This window comes from Pseudophryne corroboree, chromosome 4 (genome assembly GCF_028390025.1).
Source record: "Pseudophryne corroboree isolate aPseCor3 chromosome 4, aPseCor3.hap2, whole genome shotgun sequence".
Classification (NCBI taxonomy): domain Eukaryota; kingdom Metazoa; phylum Chordata; class Amphibia; order Anura; family Myobatrachidae; genus Pseudophryne; species Pseudophryne corroboree.
This window is the reverse complement of record NC_086447.1, coordinates 664,614,618-664,628,453: the sequence shown is the minus strand read 5'-3', so window position 1 is coordinate 664,628,453 and position 13,836 is coordinate 664,614,618. Positions and strand designations below refer to the sequence as shown.

Here is a 13,836-nt window from a genome sequence, read left to right as displayed (position 1 = left end):
GTAAGCCACTGTGGTGGCGTTGTCCGACTGTACTTGAACAGGACGGTTTTGAATTAAATGCTGGGCCAGGTTCAACGCATTGAAGACCGTCCGCAATTCCAGAATGTTGATCGAGAGGAGAGATTCCTCCTTGGTCCAACGACCCTGAAGGGAGTGTTGCTCCAGCACCGCGCCCCAACCTCTTAGACTGGCATCTGTCGTCAACAGGACCCAGTTGGATATCCAGAAGGGACGACCCCTGCACAATTTTTGGTCCCGGAGCCACCAGTGTAGCGACAGACGGACCTCCGGAGTCAAGAAGATCATTTGAAATCTGATCCGGTGAGGCAGGCCGTCCCACTTGGCTAGAATCAGCCTCTGGAGGGGTCGAGAATGGAATTAAGCGTACTCTACCATGTCGAATGCTGATACCATTAGGCCGAGCACCTGCATTGCCGAATGTATCGACACTTGCGGACGAGAAAGGAAGCAACGAATCCTGTCCTGAATCTTCAGGACTTTCTCCTGAGACAAGAACAACCTCTGGTTGTGAGTGTCCAACAACGCTCCCAGGTGCACCATGCTCTGAGCAGAGACCAGGGAGGATTTCTTCCAGTTGAGGAGCCACCCGTGGGCTTGTAGAAACCGGACCGCCATATCCAGATTACGCAGGAGAAGATCTGGGGAATTTGCCAGGATTAACAAGTCGTCCAGATACGGCAGTATCCTGACCCCTTGACGGTGGAGTACCACCGTAATCACCGCCATAACTTTGGTGAAGACTTGCGGAGCCGTTGTTAAACCAAAAGGTAACGCCCGAAACTGGTAATGTAGGTTGCCAATAGCAAACCTCAGGTATTGTTGATGTGACACTGCTATAGGAATATGCAGGTAAGCATCCTGTATGTCCAGGGAGACCATGTAGTCCCTAGGTTCCAAGGCCAGAACTATAGAGCGAAGGGTTTCCATACAGAACTTGGAAACCTTCACAAACCTGTTCAATGCCTTGAGGTTGAGAATGGGCCGGGAGGACCCATTCGGTTTCGGGACTAGAAACAGCGGAGAATAGTACCCCCGGCCCCTCAGAGCAAGAGGCATCTGTACTACGACTCCTGTATCCAGGAGGGTCTGTACCACCGAGTGTAGAGTTTTTGGCTTTGTCTGGTCCAAAGGGACGTCTGTCTGGCAAAATTCATGAGGGGGTCGGTATTTGAAGGCTATGGCGTAACCTCGAGTGACGACTTCCCGTACCCAGGCATCTGAAGTGGTCTTCAACCATTTCTGGGTATACCCTAGAAGCCGGCCCCCCACCCTGGGATCCCCCAGGGGGAGGCCCGCCCCGTCATGCGGCAGGCTTATCGGTCTTGGCTGCTGGCCGACGGGCAGCCCAGGCTCTTTTGGGCTTCGGCTTACCAGGTTTGGAAGTGCAGGCCTGCTTATGGTACGCCTGACCTTTTGCTTTACCTGAAGGACGAAAGGGGCGAAAGGACGTACCTTTAGCCTTCGACACAGAAGGAGCGGTATTAGGCAGACAGGCAGTTTTGGCAGTAGCCAAGTCAGCCACAATCTTATTTAAGTCCTCCCCAAACAGAATATCTCCCTTGAAAGGGAGTACCTCCAGGGTTTTTCTAGAGTCCAGATCCACAGACCAGGATCTCAGCCACAATATCCGGCGAGCCAGGACTGACGTAGTAGAGGCCTTGGCTGCTAGGATACCGGCATCAGAAGCCGCCTCTTTAATATAGCGAGAAGCTGTGACAATATATGACAAGCATCGTCTAGCATGGTCAGAAGAGATCTCAGCTTCTAGCTCCAAGGCCCATGCTTCAATAGCCTCTGCAGCCCATGTAGCTGCAATAGTGGGCCTTTGTGCAGCACCCGTGAGGGTGTAAATCGCTTTCAGACAACCCTCTACACGTTTATCCGTAGGCTCTTTTAGAAACGTGACGGTAGTGACAGGTAGAGCTGAGGAAACCACCATCCTAGCCACATGTGAGTCTACTGGAGGAGGCGTTTCCCAATTTTTAGACAGCTCTGGCGCGAAGGGATAGCGAGCCAGCATCTTCTTTTGAGGCACAAACTTCGTACCCAGGTTTTCCCAGGGTTCCTGACGTATATCCACTAGGTGGTCAGAGTGAGGTAAAACTTGCTTAACCACCTTCTGACGCTTGAACCTATCTGGTTTCTTAGGAGGGACGGATGGCTCGGGATCAGCCATAATCTGCAGAATTAACTTAATAGCCTCCAAAAGATCAGGAACATCCACATGTGAACTACCCTCCCCATCAGCAGTATCAGAGTCAGAACCTGAGGGGTCAGTATATCTGCCGTCTTCATCAGACGAGGTGTCAGTGACAGCAGTGGATTGTGAGGAGATAAGCGCTCGCTTAGAGGACCTCTTGGACTTAGGCGAGCGTTGGTCAGACTTTTTAGTAGTCAAGGACTGGTTCAACTTCTTTAATTGAGCAGATAAATCGTCTGCCCACGGCGGGTTAGCTGCAAGGACCACATACGGTTGCACCGGCATTGGGGGTCCCATAGGGAGTTAGTTTATGAACTAGCGTATGCAGAAGCGTGGAAAAAGCGGCCCACGGTGGGTCAGTAAGTGCCTCCGTTGCCACAGTCCCACTGGGGGGCAAAGAGCCCCCAGAACCAGAGCCCACAGCTGCTATATTCTCCTCATATGGCCCCGTGGCGTCAGCAACACCGGCAGTGTGTTCAACCCCAGAACCGTTACCCTCAGAAGCAGACATGATATAACTTGCAGTATGAGGTTAACACAGTACAATCATCAGCAGCACTATACCTCTGAACCCAAACCCCTGCGCAGTGTAGTCAGCACTAGCAGAGATAAAGGAGAGATATGGTGACTAAATCACAGAGAAAAATATGTAATACAGTATATCTTTGTGAAAATCCTATATTAGATAACACCTGACTCACCAAGCCCCCTCAGGTTATAGAATATAGGGATAGCAGGTTGAGTGAAAGACACAAAATGGACACCACTCAGCTAATCAAATGCACACACAGAAAGTTACAGTTTGTACAATGCAGAGGTTATTACTGACAATAATACTGCACTGGACTAGCTTACACAGCTATATAAATAAGATTTTACTCACCGGTAAATCTATTTCTCGTAGTCCGTAGTGGATGCTGGGAACTCCGTAAGGACCATGGGGAATAGACGGGCTCCGCAGGAGACTGGGCACTCTATAAGAAAGATTTGGTACTATCTGGTGTGCACTGGCTCCTCCCTCTATGCCCCTCCTCCAGACCTCAGTTAGGATACTGTGCCCGGAAGAGCTGACACAATAAGGAAGGATGTTGAATCCCGGGTAAGACTCATACCAGCCACACCAATCACACCGTATAACTCGTGATACTACACCCAGTTAACAGTATGAAATACAACTGAGCCTCTCAACAGATGGCTCAACAATAACCCTTTAGTTAGTCAATAACTATATACAAGTATTGCAAACAATCCGCACTTGGGATGGGCGCCCAGCATCCACTACGGACTACGAGAAATAGATTTACCGGTAAGTAAAATCTTATTTTCTCTGACGTCCTAGTGGATGCTGGGAACTCCGTAAGGACCATGGGGATTATACCAAAGCTCCCAAACGGGCGGGAGAGTGCGGATGACCCTGCAGCACCGAATGAGAGAACTCAAGGTCCTCCTCAGCCAGGGTATCAAATTTGTAGAATTTAGCAAACGTGTTTGCCCCCGACCAAGTTGCAGCTCGGCAAAGTTGTAAAGCCGAGACCCCTCGGGCAGCCGCCCAAGATGAGCCCACCTTCCTCGTGGAATGGGCTTTTACTGATTTTGGATGCCGTAATCCAGCCGCAGAATGCGCCAGCTGAATTGTGCTACAAATCCAGCGAGCAATAGTCTGCTTAGAAGCAGGAACACCTATTTTATTGGGTGCATACAGGATAAAAAGCGAGTCAGTTTTCCTGACTCCAACCGTCCTGGAAACAAACTTTCAAGGCCCTGACTACGTCCAGTAACTTGGAATCCTCCAAGTCCCTAGTAGCCGCAGGCACCACAATAGGTTGGTTCAAGTGAATAGCTGATACCACCTTAGGGAGAAACTGGGGACGAGTCCTCAATTCTGCCCTATCCATATGGAAAATCAGATAAGGGCTTTTACATGACAAAGCCGCCAATTCTGACACACGCCTGGCCGAAGCCAAGGCCAACAACATGACCACTTTCCACGTGAGATATTTCAGATCCACAGTTTTAAGTGGTTCAAACCAATGTGATTTTAGGAAACTCAACACCACATTGAGATCCCAAGGTGCCACAGGAGGCACGAAAGGGGGCTGAATATGAAGCACTCCCTTTACAAAAGTCTGAACTTCAGGCAGTGAAGCCAGTTCTTTCTGGAAGAAAATCGACAGAGCCGAAATCTGGACCTTAATGGAACCCAATTTTAGGCCCATAGTCACTCCTGACTGTAGGAAGTGCAGAAAACGACCCAGCTGAAATTCCTCTGTAGGGGCCTTCCTGGCCTCACACCACGCAACATATTTCCGCCAAATACGGTGATAATGGTTTGCGGTTACTTCTTTCCTGGCTTTTATGAGCGTAGGAATGACTTCCTCCGGAATGCCCTTTTCCTTTAGGATCCGGAATTCAACCGCCATGCCATCAAACGCAGCCGCGGTAAGTCTTGGAACAGACAGGGCCCCTGCTGTAGCAGATCCTGTCTGAGCGGTAGAGGCCATGGGTCCTCTGATATCATTTCTTGAAGTTCTGGGTACCAAGCTCTCCTTGGCCAATCCGGAACCACGAGTATCGTTCTTACTCCCCGCCTTCTTATTATTCTCAATACCTTTGGTATAAGAGGCAGAGGAGGGAACACATAAACCGACTGGTACACCCACGGTGTCACTAGCGCGTCCACAGCTATCGCCTGAGGGTCCCTTGACCTGGCGCAATATCTCTTTAGCTTTTTGTTGAGGCGGGACGCCATCATGTCCACCTGTGGCCTTTCCCAACGGTTTACCAACAGTTGGAAGACTTCTGGATGAAGTCCCCACTCTCCCGGGTGTAGGTCGTGTCTGCTGAGGAAGTCTGCTTCCCAGTTGTCCACTCCCGGAATGAACACTGCCGACAGTGCTATTATGTGATTTTCCGCCCATCGGAGAATCCTTGTGGCTTCTGCCATCGCCATCCTGCTTCTTGTGCCGCCCTGTCGGTTTACATGGGCGTCTGCCGTGATGTTGTCTGACTGGATCAGTACCGGCTGGTTTTGAAGCAGGGGTTTTGCCTGACTTAGGGCATTGTAAATGGCCCTTAGTTCCAGAATATTTATGTGCAGGGAAGTCTCCTGACTTGACCATAGTCCTTGGAAGTTTCTTCCCTGTGTGACTGCTCCCCAGCCTCGAAGGCTGGCATCCGTGGTCCCCAGGACCCAGTCCTGTATGCCGAATCTGCGGCCCTCTAGAAGATGAGCACTCTGCAGCCACCACAGTAGAGACACCCTGGTCCTTGGAGACAGGGTTATCAGTTGATGCATCTGAAGATGCGATCCCGACCACTTGTCCAAGAGGTCCCACTGGTAGGTCCTTGCATGGAACCTGCCGAATGGAATTGCTTCGTATGAAGCCACCATTTTTCCCAGGACTCGTGTGCAGTGATGCACTGATACCCGTTTTGGTTTTAGGAGGTCTCTGACTAGAGATGACAGCTCCTTGGCTTTCTCCTGCGGGAGAAACACTTTTTTTCTGTTCTGTGTCCAAAATCATCCCCAGGAACAGTAAGCGAGTGGAAGGAACCAGTTGTGACTTCGGAATGTTTAGAATCCAGCCATGCTGTTGTAGCACATCCCGAGATAGTGCTACTCCGACCAGTAACTGCTCCCTGGACCTAGCCTTTATAAGGAGATCGTCCAAGTACGGGATAATTAAAACTCCCTTTTTTCGAAGGAGTATCATCATTTCTGCCATTACCTTGGTAAACACCCTCGGTGCCGTGGACAGACCAAACGGTAATGTCTGGAATTGGTAATGGCAATCCTGTACCGCAAATCTGAGGTACTCCTGGTGAGGAAGGTAAATGGGGACATGCAGGTAAGCATCCTTGATGTCCAGGGATACCATGTAATCCCCCTCGTCCAGGCTTGCTATAACCGCCCTGAGCGATTCCATCTTGAACTTGAATTTTTTAATGTATGTGTTCAAGGATTTCAAATTTAAAATGGGTCTCACCGAACCGTCCGGTTTCGGTACCACAAACAGTGTGGAATAGTAACCCCGTCCTTGTTGAAGTAGGGGTACCTTGACTATCACCTGCTGGGAATACAGCTTGTGAATGGCCTCTAGCACAGCCTCCCTGCCCGAGGGAGTTGTCGGTAAGGCCGATTTGAGGAAACGGCGGGGGGGAGGCGCCTCGAATTCCAGCTTGTACCCCTGAGATACTATTTGAAGGATCCAGTGATCCACCCGTGAGCGAACCCACTGATCGCTGAAATTTTTGAGGCGGCCCCCCACCGTACCTGGCTCCGCCTGTGGAGCCCCACCGTCATGCGGCGGATTTGGAAGAAGCGGGGGAGGACTTTTGGTCCTGGGAACCTGCTGTGCGTTGCAGCTTTTTCCCCCTTCCACTGCCTCTAGACAGAAAGGACCCGCCTTTTCCCCGCCTGTTTTTCTGGGGTCGAAAGGACTGTACCTGGTAATACGGCGCTTTCTTAGGCTGTGAGGGGATATGGGGCAAAAATGCTGACTTCCCAGCTGTAGCTGTGGAAACAAGGTCTGAAAGACCATCCCCGAATAACTCCTCACCCTTATAAGGCAAAACTTCCATGTGCCTTTTAGAATCTGCATCTCCTGTCCACTGCCGAGTCCATAAGCCACTCCTAGCAGCAATGGACAATGCACTTATTCTAGATGCCAGCCGGCAGATCTCCCTCTGTGCATCTCTCATGTACAAGACTGAGTCTTTTATATGCTCTACGGTTAGCAATATAGTGTCCCTGTCTAGGGTGTCAATATTTTCCGACAGGGAATCTGACCAAGCTGCAGCAGCACTGCACATCCACGCTGAAGCAATAGCTGGTCTCAGTATAACACCAGTGTGTGTATATATAGACTTTAGGATAGCCTCCTGCTTTCTATCAGCAGGTTCCTTTAGGGCGGCCGTATCCGGAGACGGTAGTGCCACCTTTATAGACAAACGTGTGAGCGCTTTATCCACCCTAGGGGGAGTTTCCCAACGTGACCTATCCTCTGGCGAGAAAGGGAACGCCATTAGTAATTTTTTTGAAATCACCAATTTTTTATCGGGGAAAGCCCACGCTTCTTCACACACTTCATTTAATTCTTCAGATGGGGGAAAAACTATAGGTAGTTTTTTCTCCCCAAACATAATACCCTTTTTTGAGGTACCTGGGTTTATATCAGAAAGGTGTAATACCTCTTTCATTGCCTCAATCATGCAACGAATGGCCCTAGTGGACATTAAATTTGACTCATCGTCGTCGACACTGGTATCAGTATCCGTGTCGACATCTGTCTCTGCCATTTGAGGTAGCGGGCGCTTTAGAGCCCCTGATGGCCTTTGAGTCGTCTGGGCAGGCACGAGCTGAGAAGCCGGCTGTCCCGCATTTTCGTCAAATTTTTTATGTAAGGAGTCGACACTTGCACGTAATTCCTTCCATAAATCCATCCACTCAGGTGTCTGCCCCGCAGGGGGTGACATCACATTTACAGGCATCTGCTCCGCCTCCACATAAGTCTCCTCATCAAACATGTCGACACAGCCGTACCGACACACCGCACACACACAGGGAATGCTCTTAAAGGAGACAGGACCCCACAAAAGCCCTTTGGGGAGACAGAGAGAGAGTATGCCAGCACACACCAGAGCGCTATAATAATGCAGGGACTAACTGAATTATGACCCTTTATAGCTGCTTATAGTATTAAACTGCGACTAAATTTAGTGCCCCCCTCTCTTTTTTACCCTTTCTGTAGTGTAGACTGCATGGGAGAGTCAGGGAGCTTCCTTCCAGCGGAACTGTGAGGGAAAAATGGCGCCAGTGTGCTGAGGGAGATGGCTCCGCCCCTTTTTCGGCGGACTTTTCTCCCGCTATTTTCTGTATTCTGGCAGGGGTAATTACCACATATATAGCCTCTGGGGCTATATATTGTGGTTATTTTGCCAGCCAAGGTGTTTTTATTGCTGCTCAGGGCACCCCCCCCCCCAGCGCCCTGCACCCTCAGTGACCGGAGTGTGAAGTGTGTAATGAGGAGCAATGGCGCACAGCTGCAGTGCTGTGCGCTACCTTGGTGAAGACTGAAGTCTTCTGCCGCCGATTTTCCGGACCATCTTCATGCTTCTGGCTCTGTAAGGGGGACGGCGGCGCGGCTCCGGGAACGAACACCAAGGACGGGTCCTGCGGTCGATCCCTCTGGAGCTAATGGTGTCCAGTAGCCTAAGAAGCCCAAGCTAGCTGCAAGCAGGTAGGTTCGCTTCTTCTCCCCTTAGTCCCTCGTTGCAGTGAGCCTGTTGCCAGCAGGTCTCACTGTAAAATAAAAAACCTAAATTAAACTTTCTTTCTAGGAGCTCAGGAGAGCCCCTAGTGTGCATCCAGCTCAGCCGGGCACAGAAATCTAACTGAGGTCTGGAGGAGGGGCATAGAGGGAGGAGCCAGTGCACACCAGATAGTAACAAATCTTTCTTATAGAGTGCCCAGTCTCCTGCGGAGCCCGTCTATTCCCCATGGTCCTTACGGAGTTCCCAGCATCCACTAGGACGTCAGAGAAATAATAGATATAACAGCACACAGTAAGAACTGGATGTATATCACAGGGTAATTGTACTATAAAACCCTGACTAAGTGCACTCTTTCTTAACTATCACTGTCTAAAAAGGCAGGTAGAATACTTAAGTGTCATGTAAAGGCACAGCACTGACAACCAGGCGGCTTTACATAGGAGGATTTGCCCAAGCAGTCCCAGGAACAGTGAGCTGAGGGATAATGGCGCCGCAGACACTGACAGGGAGTGAGGAAAAGACAGATATGCAGCTCCAGGGCGGGAACACTTGCTAGAAATGGCGCCCTGGGGCTGGGGGAGGGGCTTCAAGTCTAAGCCTTATCCCCTCTGCTGGCAAAACCACCGGGTACTGTGGGCAATATAAGATTTGGTTTAGAGAGAAAACCTGACCTGCGCCCATGCCCTGGTGATCTAATGGGATCGCCTGTACTGCCACAGTGTCCACCGCCAGCGCGCGCGGTCCGCCTCCCACTGACCGCGCCGGATCGCAATAAATACCGGGTCCCGCAAGCGGGACCCACTTACCACCTCCCGAAGCGTGGCCACGCGATCCTGGAGAGCCCCAGCCGTGTGTCTCTAACGTGAAGAAAACCGGAGCCGCCGCTGTAGGGCTCGGGAGTGTACAGCGCCGCTGGGGAGAGCTGGAGCTGCAGCAGTGAATGTCACAAGACATTTACCACCGCTGCTGCCCTTGAAGTCTTCACTTTTTACCTCATAAAAAGCTTTTCTTAGGGCTGCCTGGAGCAGCCCCTCTGTTAAGTGCCTGCTTACTGCAGCACCAACTTACAAAACTGAGCTCCTGTGCTGGGAGGCGGGGTGATATAGGAGGCGGCACTGTGCATTCTGGGAACAGTCAAAGCTTTGAGCCTGTTGGTGCCTCGGATCAAGATCCTACTCTACACCCCATTGCCCAATCCTTGTGGAGCCCAGTGTACCCCGCAGCAGAAATGCAGACACAGTTTCCCCACAGAGTACCTTCAGAGAGAGACAGAGTATAAGGAGCCAGCACACACAGCACCCCAGTAGGCAGTTATTATGATAATTGCCTGGCGCTGACTGAATAACCCAAATACATCAAACAGTGAAAAATAAATCTCCACCCCCACTTGTCTAATACACCCTGGTACCGTAGAGGATATCTGGAGTGAAGAGGAGGGCAACGCTCCCGGTGAGCGTCTCTGTAGGGTGATCTGCAGGGAGAAAATGGCACTGGTGAATGCTGGATCCGCTCTGAGGAAGAAGCCCCGCCCCCTGTAATGGTGCGTCTTCCCGCTGATGAGATTATACTGGCCTGAGGTAACTGTGGTTGCTAACAGTGGGATTAGCCCAAGTTATCCTCTGAACACCAGTGTAGGGTCTGTGCGCTGGCTCAGGGCGTCCCTCACAGCGCAGCATCTCGTACCGCTGAGCCCTCTGGAGCGCAGCTTCACAGGACTGCACTCCAACCCTTATGCTGCCATTTTACGCCGGTGACCCGCTTACCAGGGCACCGGCGTCATACTCACCACTCCATCTTCTGGCTCTGTTAGGGGGTGGCGGCCGCGCTGTGGGAGTGAGCAGTCACCTCGTGGGCTTGCAATCATCACCCTCAGGAGCTCAGTGTCCTGTCAGCGGAGATAGGAGCCATTAACCTCTAGGGTTGGATCCCACTCCCCCCCCCCCCCCCCCCCAAGTCCCATAAAGCAGGGAGACTGTTGCCAGCAGCCTCCCTGTACCTAACTCTATTTAAAAAAACAATAAAACTAGAGAAACTCCTAGGAGCTCCCCTAGCTGTGACCGGCTCCACCGGGCACATTTTCTAAACCGAGTCTGGTAGGAGTGGCATAGAGGGAGGAGCCAGCCCACACTATTAAACTCTTAAAGTGCCCATGGCTCCCAAGGGACCAGTCTATACCCCATGTTACTAATGTGGACCACAGCATCCTCAAGGACGTAACAGAAAAGTAGAGAAGTTGCCCATGGCAACCCATCAGCTGCTACGTATACTTTTAAAGAATGCACTTGATAAATGTTACTTCAAAGCTGATGGCTAGTACTTTATCTCCATCCAATTTACCTCACTCCAAGACTTGAAAACCACTAAGGGCGGGATGTAACGTAGCCCGAGTTCGGTGGCCGTGCGAGATGCCGGCTGAACTCAAACTTTTTTTTTTTAAATGGGCAATCACTTACAATGCATTGCTTTGCTTTGTAAATTACTGGCCCATTTAAAAAAAAAAAAAAAAAAGGTCAACGTTCGGACGGCATCCTGCATGGCCGCCAAACTCGGGTCTTTAAAGTGAACATTCCTAACATTGGGGTAGAAGTATTAACCTGGAAAAGGCATAAGGAAGTGATAAACCAGTGATAAAGGCAAGGTGATAAATGCACCAGCCAATCAGCTCCTAACTGTTAATCTACATATTGGAGCGGATTGGCTGGTGCATTTATCACCTTGCATTTACCACTGGTTTATCACTTCCTTATGCCTTCTCCAGGTTAATACATCTGCCCCATTATTCAATGGACAATTTTATAGGCTCTTCAACTGAACACTGTTACAGCTCTGTCACTGCTGAGAGCCTTACACCCAGCAACAAGCTCCTGATCTCCACTCACCACTCCGTCATCACTGGACTCCCACACCTGGCCCTACATAACCCTCACATAGGGTGAGTTACCAAGCGGATATTCTCCTCTTACTATTATTCCAACAATTGCTTGAGTACTCACTATCCTGCTCTTGCTTGCAAGTAACTATAAAAAGAAAGGTTCATGCAACAGTGATGAAATGGTTAACTGCAATTTGATACTACGGTCTATATTTACTAAGCAGTGGGATTTAAAAGGACAATAATATTAAATACAATGGTTTGCCTTCAATTAATATTGTGGTTTTAAATAACGTGGGCAAATCTGCAGAAAATCATCAAACCCACTGCTTAGTAAATATCCAACACTAATTGAATACACCCCTATATTGTTGTTCAAATATATTTGGTTATACCTTCGGGGGGAACCCATCACTCTTCGCTCTTCACGATGCATACAATTCAGTTGACTGTAAACAGCATTCATTCTGCCATGCATTCCTTGTGAGGTACATCCAGCATCACCCAAGTAGATAGAGTACATAAAGATGTACATACCATACATGAACGGTTACAAACATAATTGGTTTTATTTAGGTTTTTATTTCTCAGGTCATTTAAAATTTTAATAGGTATTACCAGCAAAAATAGTGACTTCTTAATCCAGGAACTTAGATTTCAATAATGTTGTTTAGAATAATTACTAATGAGGAGTGACTAGTCACAAAGAAGAAAAAAAAAAAACACAAACCCCCCCCCCCCCACAAAAACATCATATGCCTACAGGATTTGATGAGACCTAAACATAAACACTAACTTTCTCATAACCAATGAGGCAAGGTGATTTTTAGTCCAACATTAAGAAACACATAAGCAACTACTATTATCATTTTCTTAAGGCAAGAGTACTACATGCCTATTCACTTTCTAATTTGGTGGTTGGATTACCATACCTCTATTTTTCCCCAGAAGACTAATCTCAACAGAAAACCACTGAATAAGTAGCTACACATATTTTTCAAGTCAGGGCTGTTCGAATAGCTTTGTATGGGTTGGTTCCAGCCAGGCCAGGCGCTACCCGCTCAGCAAAGGGATGCAGAGCAGGTAGGCGCAAGGCTGGAGAGGCGCTCTCCCAGCTCTGCATCCCCACTGCTGCGCCTGGCCTCCCTAATGCTACCTGCTGCTGTGCCGGTCACTGTATGACAAGCAGCGGCGTCGGCAGCTTAGAGCCTCCTCTCCCCCTCCTGTGGCAGTGACTGATCAAAAAGGGGGAGGTGCTACATGAGCATATTTTGCATATATAAATTAAGAAAGACAACTTGATCCTATAATTTGCAGATGAAAACAAATATCAGTAATATGGCCTCGACAAATATTGGGAGGACAAAAGACAGGTTTAAGCATCCTAGTGGAATTTAACTATGAAGCTTGCTATGGCTATCAAGTGATTTGTTCAGTGTAAAATAATTTTAAAGCTGGCCATACACTGATTCTTCCAGATTCATTCAATGTACATACATGAGTTTTAATTATCCAAAAATGGAAAAACTGCAAAAAAATAAAATATCAATCATGAGCAATGGTTTTGAGATCCATCACGCCACTGGTCTTCTGGATTCATTCAGTCTGCTTTACCGAGCGACAATAAATCATTTAATGTTAATGGAGTCACTTCACAATCTCTTGATTCGCCCAGGATGCCATGCAGTTAGCTTGCTTGTGTGGAAACATATACAGTGTATGGCCAGCTTCTTCAGGTTAGAGTATAAAGCTCTGAAAATATTAAATCAGTCAATAAACATCAGCAGCGTTCAATAATACAGCAGTAACATACATGCAAGTATTGGCTTCCCAATACTTGAAAACTTTACAGACCCAATAGATGAATAATAGAAGTGCATTCCACCTAGAATCATTTTGTGACATCCATGGACACCGGGCATAAGTTAGGCATTAATTCACCAAAACAAGTTTTATGAAAAAGTGAATAAATATAAAACTAAAACAAAACATTAATTACATGTTTACAATTTAGTTGTGAAGCAAATAGACTAGCATTATCCACAAAATATGACCAAATGTCTCATGCAAGGTTTCAAAGATGCTAGTATTACTCTAAGATACTCCACCAATTGCTTCCAGTTACAAATATTCACGTGACGAAGAGGACTACACGGTTGAAGGACATTCACACAGCAAACCAGCTGCTTCACAATTTGTTGATGTGCTTTTTAAATCCCCTTTTATCTTCTGTGCCACCAAATATTTTCCTTTGGCACACGACGAAAAATACAGTTACTTTTGCAAACCATCTCTCTACCATTAGCCTTTTCTTTCCCAGCCGGTATAGCTACACATTTACAAAAAGTCACCGTTAGTAGTATAAGGTATTAAGTTATTAAAAAGAAGGGCAGGCACACAATAGATGCTGGAATATGAACTCAAGGCACGGGTCTTCCCACATCCATTTTATTAGAGCACATGAGCTCAT

At 48.4% G+C, this 13,836-nt stretch overlaps 1 protein-coding gene across 2 annotated transcripts in view; it reads right to left on the bottom strand.

Annotated features, from left to right (window-relative positions):
- Positions 1–11,911: 11,911 nt before the first annotated feature.
- The window catches only part of SPAST (spastin), a 169,783-nt gene continuing 167,858 nt past the window's right edge, over positions 11,912–13,836 (bottom strand). For both annotated transcript variants that reach the window (XM_063917816.1, XM_063917817.1), the window contains one exon: positions 11,912–13,836. This exon is cut by the window's right edge and continues 395 nt beyond it. The gene's annotated coding sequence lies outside the window, so the exon portion shown is untranslated.